Source organism: Chiloscyllium plagiosum, chromosome 20 (assembly GCF_004010195.1).
Source record: "Chiloscyllium plagiosum isolate BGI_BamShark_2017 chromosome 20, ASM401019v2, whole genome shotgun sequence".
Lineage (NCBI taxonomy): Eukaryota > Metazoa > Chordata > Chondrichthyes > Orectolobiformes > Hemiscylliidae > Chiloscyllium > Chiloscyllium plagiosum.
This window is the reverse complement of record NC_057729.1, coordinates 10,486,421-10,495,282: the sequence shown is the minus strand read 5'-3', so window position 1 is coordinate 10,495,282 and position 8,862 is coordinate 10,486,421.

Sequence of the window (8,862 nt, the reverse complement as noted above, 5' to 3'; positions counted from 1 at the left end):
TACTGAAGTCCATATAGATCACATCTACCCCTCATCAATCTTCTTTGTTACTTCATCAAAAAACTCAATCAAGTTTGTGAGACATGATTTTCCACGCACAAAGCCATGTTGACTATCCCGAATCAGTCCTTGCCTTTCCAAATACATGTACATCCTATCCCTCAGGATTCCCTCAATACAATACTTTTGAGCAGAATTTAATGCCAGTGATGTGGGTTCCATTCAGTGATATGTGGAAGGGTGGCATTTACAGTTTTCAGTGGGAGCAGCTGACCAATCATAGATATATGGCACTCAGCCAGTCAATAATAGGTTGGCATGGATCCGGCATGCCAAGTGTTGGGGCAGACAAGATTGTGGCAATCTTGGCCATAGTTACAAGAACCTGGGTACTGATGCCCCTCTAACGAGCTATGCTTAGTAGCTTCCCCCATCACTGTCCCAATCACTGCAAGGGGTGATCAACTTGTGAAGAGCCATCAACTCACAGAGCAACAGTCATTAATCAATGTGCCTCCAATGCAGTCAATGGAGAGGTACAGGATGATGTGAACAGGGAAATGTCATCAGACACAGAAAGGGTGGTTCCACAGTCCAGTGATGGAGGGCATGTTATTCTCGATGGGTCACAGGAAGGGATCCATTTGCCTGAACAAGAAAGCCTGGACAGAGTGGAGTTCAGTAGCCCTGAGGTCTAATAACATTTCTGGTTATCATATGACTAATAAGACAGTGGCCTCCTCTTGTCTTGGTACTTTTAAGGATCTGACTACATACACTCTGATCATCCACCTACATTAGAATTGATCATTTTAGCATAGCTTGGCTTATTTCATGCTTTCTCTCAAAATTATTGCTTTCAAAAATTATTGCCATCATTTTTCTGACAATATGCAAGTTGCCTTATCGATTGCAAGTTTAAGCACTTGGCTCTGATGGTATTACTTAGTTTACTATTTTAATACAACATTGCAACATGTTCTTGATGAGGACCGAAATCTCTTTATTGGCTCAATGAGAACTGAATCTCAGCCCAATCTGGTTACACATCATCCCTTTTGCACTGGGCCAAACCTTCACACTCAAAAGAAATTACTTGCTTGAGTCATCAGGTAATTAAAGCTTTTATGTTTGCTTTACTGATATTGGTGCTGTCAGTTCCCCAGGCATGGACTTGCACAGTTCATGGTACTTTTGGAGTGAATTTATCAGATGAACTGTGATTAATCACTGGGGTGGGCTGATGTAAAAGAAGGATGGCAAACACTCCACTGATCCAATATCAAATAAATTATATATGTGCTCTTACAAAAATTGATAGAACATTATCATTATTCTGGAAAGTTACCAGCTGTCCTGTTTCACCATATAATGATATCATTATGTTTACTCAGTGCTGTTTTCATTAAGAAGGTAACAACATCAATAACAGAAGAGCTTCCGATTAGACCATATCATTAAACTGATGCTTGTAGTGACTGACCAAATGAGTTGTGGTCATTTTTTTTGTGTTAATGGATATCCTGTTCTCTTGAAGTCTTTTTTTTGAAAGCAGCTTCCACTATAATGATGTCTAGACACTGCTGCAGACTGGTCAGCCACAAGCAATATGACACCATGTGACACAAAGAAACTGTCAATCTCTATGAATGCTCACTTGTAATAATTGCAATTGCTTTGAAAATGCACAGATGAAATGATAAATGTTCAAGAGATTAAAATGTTCTACTCTATTTTGCAATCAGTTAATAACAAACGAGATTCATTTCAATTTCCTCTCAGTTCACTCATTTGGATAATAAATCTCTCTGTATTGGTGTTTAAAAACTAACTGCCGATACCATCAGGAGTTAAGATCAATTTTTAATATCTTTGAATGGAAACAAATATCAGATTGTCATTAACAGCAGTCTGAAATAATCCTGCCAGTTTGGGCTGAAAGCCAGTACTGTCAGTGAACCTCACCATAAGATAAGGAATGGGAACAGGAGTAGGCTGTCCAGTCTCTCAAGCCTGTTCCAGCATTCAGTAAGATCATGGCCACTCCAACACTCCTCAATTCCACTTTCCTGCCCTTTGCCGATAACCATTAGTTCTTCAATTGATCAAGAATCTATCTGACTCTAAAATATTCACAGCTCTCTGTGGCAAGCCTCACAACCCTCTGAGGGAAGAAATTTATCCTCATTTCAGTTTTACTTCGGCACCCCTTTACTCTGAGAATTTATCTTCTCGTTCTTGACGTTCCCAGTGGGGCAACAGCCTCTTAGCATTTACCCTATCAAGTCCCTTAAGAACCCTTCACGTTCCACTGAAATCACCTTTTATTATTCTCAATTCCAGAGACGTGAGTAACGTATTTAAGACAATCCCTCCATACCGGGGATCAACCTTCTTTGAATTGTCTCCCCATTTTTTCTTCATTGCGTTGCTGGAATAATAAACGCTGATGCAGCAGAATTAAACAGTGCCATTGGTTTCGCAGAGTCATTTCATCTGTGGGACCTGAATTGAAATACAGCCCAGAATAACGGAGTAACCATTTTTTTCTTTCTCCTGCTGGAAGGATCCGATGTGAAATAACTTTTAAAGTAGGATGAAGACTGCATTCCTCTGAGAGAATACTAACAGGTTTTATGAAAACACAACTTTTCACAAAGTAAGAGAAGAGAGGACACCTTTGGGATCCTATAGATTCAGGCTCCAGTTCTATTTGATCTGACCACAACATAGCTCCTTAATTCCCATGGTCAGTAACTATGCTCAAAGTAAAAGAACAAAGAACCCTCTTCTCTATATCTTCCCCAAGATCTTTTACGGTACCTCTTTTGACATTTAACCATCAAGGATTAACTCCTTACTTTCACTTGTCAACTGCCCTCCTGCAAACCTCTTCCATTTATGGAGTAATAGAATCATATAGCACAGAAATAGACCCTTTGGTCCAAACAGTCCATACCGAACATAATCCCAAACTAAGCTAGTCCCCAACTGCCTGCTCCTGGCCCATATCCTTCCAAAACTTTCCTATTCATGCACTTATCCACATGTCTTTTAAACTTGACAAATCCATCTCAAAAAACGTACAAAAAGCATTCCCTAAGATATATAGGATGCATATGTTCCTTTATTGTTGAATCTGAGGGTGGAGTGGGAAGGCAGCTTTTCTGCAGTCAAGATCGTTTTTGGAATTCCATTAGAATATAGGAAAACACCATCACTGATGAGGACATCTTCGGTAAGGATTGATAACAGGTTCTTGTGTAATATTGTGATCAGCAGGCTGGGTAGCAAATTGGTTTGCATTTTGATGGGTTTTTTTTTCCATTTTTCTCAAGATTATTCTCACCCATTTCCCATCCCCACATGAGCCCCATCATTAACGAAGGTTCTTGCTCTACATTTAGGCTTCTTCAGACTTAAATGAAGAATTTGTTCTCTCTTCCAAACGTTTTTTTTTTTGTTTAAAAGACAAGGTCATCACTCATTAATTGTAATAGAAAGTTTAACTCCGCTAATACATCACAGTTATCGTTTAGCTCTATTTCAGCATGAGAGAGACTTTTTCTCCATTCAGTGTATCTCTCTGTTGTGTTGAGTCTACACAGAAGTTGTGGAAATATTTTGGAATCTTTCTTTTCACAGTTCTCAAGGCATGATATGATTGGATAACTCATAATAGTTAGGCCTTACGATCAACAGTCTCTTTCAGGTAACTAGACTACTCCAACTTTTGTTTAATTTTGATTTGTCTGAGCTTCCTTTTATGCTTGACTTCAAGCTTCTCTAAGGACCCTTCAACTGTAAAACTCGACTCTTCCATGCTTGTTTACAGAAAGAAACCTTGAATGCTTCCGCAGCTTGCTGATGGGTCAGATTGTGAAGATACTGCACTCTCTTCTTTAAGGAGACCTTGCCAGAGCACAGCAGATCATTTGCCTTTTGTGGCACTGCAGTCAAGTTTTCTTGAACCACCCGTGGGCGTTGACACTCGCCATCATCTTTACCCACACTGCCTTTGTCAGTCGGATGGCATCTTGTTGCCATCATGGGGAAAATGATCTTCCCTTCTTTCCAGAACAACTTTCTGGAGATTGTAAATGGAGGCATCATGGAAGCGTACTGCCAATTTCCTGCCTGGCATTACCAGGGGTGGGTATGGGATGAGCAAGGTTGAGAGGTCTTCCTGAGCTTCAAGAGAGAAGTGCTCTCCAGGTGTCTTTTAAATAAGACGCCCCAATTCTGGCACTAAGGGTTCTCCACAGGGTTAGACCTTCCTTCCCATAAAACGTGGTATTTTCTCCAAACGTACAGGAAAACCTGTCCCTGTACAATAGTCCCTTCCACTTGCATGCCCGCCTCCACACTTAGTCTCTCAACAGGAGAATTCCAACCAATCTGTTTCTGCAGATTAGAATTTACCTTTTGACAGCATAATTTGTGATAAGTATTTTAGTATGAGTTTAAAAGTATTTTATTGCCTAATTATATTTTGTTGAATGAAATAAGTCAGAAAAGAGTGTATTTAATGCAAAGTACTACAGTTGAACAAAGAAATGAATCAGTTTCTCAGGTTTTGGGACTATAGGGAGTGGGGAAGGGGATAGAGAGAGAAAGAAAGAGAATAGAATACACAGTCTCCATTCATCATTAATCCATAGATGCTTTTCAGTAATGTACAGTTTTATTTCATTCACTCATTGGATGTGGGCATTGCTGGCTGGCAACATTTGTTGCCCCATCCCTAGCTGCCCTTGAACTGAGTGGTTTACCAGGCCATTTCAGAGGGGAGTTGAGAGTCAACCACATTGCTGGAATCACATGTAGGACAGATCAGATGAGGATAGCAGATTTCATTTCAAAAAGGATATGCGAGTCAGACAGTTACCCCTCCAACAATTAGCAATGGTTTCATAAATTTTAATTCCAGACTTTTATTTTCATGAATTCAAATTCCATAATCTACCGTAGTGGGATTCGAACCCAGGTTCCCAGAATATTAGCTGAGTTTCTGGATTAATAATCTAATGGCAATAACCACTAGGACATCACCTGTCCTATCTCTCAGAGCCATGGATCTACACAGCTTTCCAGTGTCAAGGCTCCAAACCCCAGTCTCCTGGCATGTGTTTGATAGGCATTAGAGTTAGTCAGGGAATCAACAAAGTTCAGGTTTTTCAGTCGAACTACTTGTGGCCTCAAAAACTGAACGAGAATTAGCCCACCATATAAGCAATATACAAACCATTAGAAAAACACTGACTGACTGTGCAAAATAGCGATGGTCAGTAATCTTTTGTTTGCTGATCTGTTTGATGGTTTAATTCCAAGCACCATAGTGAGTGAAAGGCATGAATCTCATGTAGACCTGCGAATTTGAAGCATATACTCTCCCCAAGAAATGGTTGGAAAATAAGTCTTAACATGGAAGTTAAGGTGAACGTGTAGATTAGAATGTACAATGGAATAGAATGTATCGAATGGGTGGAAATCATACCTCTGCTCAGGCTAGTTATTACCAACCACCATAGTTCATGTCTCCTCAGTGTCAATTGGAGGAACTTACAACTGACCCAGGACTGGATTTCTAACAAGCAATTTTACATCACACAGGCAATGGAAGTGTTATAATATGTGTTGAACAGGGAAGGTCGATTCTCATTAGCAGACTATGGACATTTCCCTCACATCTTCAGATGAGGTCACCATGGAGGTCACACATAGTTGGGGAAAAGATAGTGGTCATGGATAGATTCCTAAGCTCTCCAGGGATAACAGTATAGATGAAGGAAAATGGACCATTGTTGGAGATGTTGCGGTATAGCTATTTTCTAATCAACTAGTTCAGCTATATTTTTGCCCACCTTTGGAGTAGCTGAGACTGGAACTTGGGTAACTGATCTTATCAGTAAGATTGGAATTATGTAAGAACAATCCAAATGCGTTGAGCAATGAAGAGGTGTTGAGGGGAGATGATCAAATCAGTCAAATACTGCCTAGAGATCAAAGGAAATGAGGATAAATAGTGCAGCACAGTCACAGAAGACATGTTTGTAATTTAATTGGGACAATGTTGGTGCTATAAACACTAAAATCATTTCTGATAAGGTTGCTTAAGTTGACCATAAATGGAAAATACAGGTACGAATGAATAGATGCCATTATTCTAATGGCACAATTTGCAGGATAACTGCAGAGGTTTGCCCTTCTATTTCAGCTTCTAATTTAACTCATTGATAAAGATGATCTTTCTTTAGATAGACTGAAATCCACACCATAAAATGTTAAAGATTGGATTATGTTCAATTGAACAAGAATCTGTTTTATACATTTACCCCATTGTCTCCTTTATAAAAACACAGTGACTCATACTGAAGCAAACAGTTAAACTTAATTTGTGGTAGGAATTCAGATAGGGAGCCTGGATTGTCCAATTAACTCGCTGCGCGGCAACATCTAGGCTCAATGATTATGTCAATGAAAACCGGAGTTACCACAGCTTCCCCTCACTTATGTTTTTCCGATTGAGATAAGCATTTAAAGAATCCTGCAGATTATCTGATTTTTATCATGAAAATATTGAGTTTTTATTGAAGTCTCAAGTGACATTCCATTCGACTGTGACAAAGATACACTATCCCTCATTGTCCTTTTTGACTTGCCTGTACCCTTCGATCACACCATTTTTCTCCCAAGCCTCTCAATTGTCGTCAAGGTGGATCTGACTGCTCTCACCTGGCTTCATTCTGCAATGGGAGAAAGTGAGAACTGCAGATGCTGGAGATCAGAGTCGAGAGTGTGGTGCTGGAAAAGCTTAGCTGGTCAGGCAGCATCCGAGGAGCAGGAGAATTGATGTTTCAGGCATAAGCCCTTCATCATGATGAAGGGCTTATGCCCAAAACTGTGGTGCTGGAAAAGCTTAGCTGGTCAGGCAGCATCCGAGGAGCAGGAGAATTGATGTTTCAGGCATAAGCCCTTCATCATCATAGGCCCGAAACATCAATTCTCCTGCTCCTTGGATGCTGCCTGACCTGCTGTGCTTTTCTAGCACCACACTCTCGACTTCATTCTGCAATGTCTATCCTTCCCTCTCCACTGTCTCTCATCTACATGCTGACCTTTGCTGACATCCTCTGAAAATGCAATGTCAGTTTCTACATATATGCTGGTGACACTCCGCTCTCCCTCTGTCTACTCCTTCACAGTTGCTAAATTATTGGACTCTTTATCCACCATCCAGAACTGGGAAAGCATTGATTTCCTCTGAATAAATATTGGGCAATACTAATACTTTCCATCTTACTGATTCCATCCTATTCTATTTTTACATCTCTAATATCATCTATCTCTGCCCAGCCTCAACTCTCCTGATGTGGAACTCCTCGTACGTCAGTATTACTTCCAGTCTGGGCTTTTTGAATGCGTTTGTGGCCAGCCTGATATGTACAACCATTCATAAATATAGAGTCATTCCGACTTCTACTGTTCTTTACACTGAATGCCATTCACCCATCATTGATTATTGACCTGCACTGGCTCTGGGTTAAACATCATCTCAAATTTAAAAATTCTCACCTGTGTTTTTAAATATCCCCATGGCCTTGCCCCCTCCCTATTGTGATCTCCTCCAACCCAATGTCGCGTCTTGAACGTCTCCAGTCCTAATTACTCCAGCATTGGTGGTCATTCTTTCTGCTCTGGAATTGCATCTTTTTCAAACTCAACATCCTTCTTTACCACCATCTTTAAAAATCTATCTCTCACCAAATGTTCAGTCATTTGCTCCAATCTCTCCACTTATGGCTCACTGTCATACAATGCTCCTGTTCAGTTTCCACGTATTTTGAAATCTTTACTTCACTGATGTACTTTTTATTATGCATTGTGGGTGGTGAAGGAACGGCTTATTGTCCAATCCTAAATGCCTTGAGAAGGTGACAGTCGGCTTTCCTCATTGAAACCGCTGGCAACAGTGTTATCCGACCGAGTGGCTTCTCAACTCCTTTGACAACTGTCAGAGCTGGCATCACATACAGACCTGACCAGCTAAAGGCGGCACCTTTCCCTTCCTAAAGGACTGTTGAGGGAGTTGGGTTTTACAACCAATTGGACAGATGCATGAACCTTTTGTTTTTTGAGCGTTACTAGTTTTTTTTCCAATGTGCAGATCTCCAGGAGTTCAGTGGCTTCTGGAACATACCGCCACTAGAGGTCGCTTCTGGTCTCGTTTTCTCCTGAGCATCCCTCAAAGAGAAGGCGACATTGTCACAACGGCGCAGCCAAGGAGATAGACCCTCTGCTTTGTTTATTAGACAAAATATAACGTTTTTACAGCCAATGTTTATTCACAGTTTCTTTGTCGTATAAACACTTCTTTTTATTGTACAAAACATACCGTATAAACTATGACAAGGTAAGAAAACTTCTGATTTATGTTAAATGATGCTCATTCCCCACTTGCTTATGACATTTGGAAACAGTGGTTCCTTATAACATGGAAATGGATTGGGAAGAAGTAAGTAGATCATTAACTGGCTGTGCAGCAATTGTTGTTTGGAAAAGCATTAGAGACTGAAGAAGCTTGTTTTAAGATTTGTGATGGTCAGAAAAGACAGAGATGCTGTTGTCACCTGTTAGAAACTGACGGACGCTGGAGAAAATGCACACATTATATCCCCACTGTTTCCTTTTGCCTTGTAATGTTCACATATATGTTACAGAAGCAATTTCTATTTCACGAAACTACGGATTTTAGATGTAATTTCATACGAGTATTTTCCAATTAGTCGACTGTTAGGATTGATTTTATTGTTTGAAAACAAGTGTTCCTCATCTCGTGCCCTATCTGGAATTTAGCTGTTT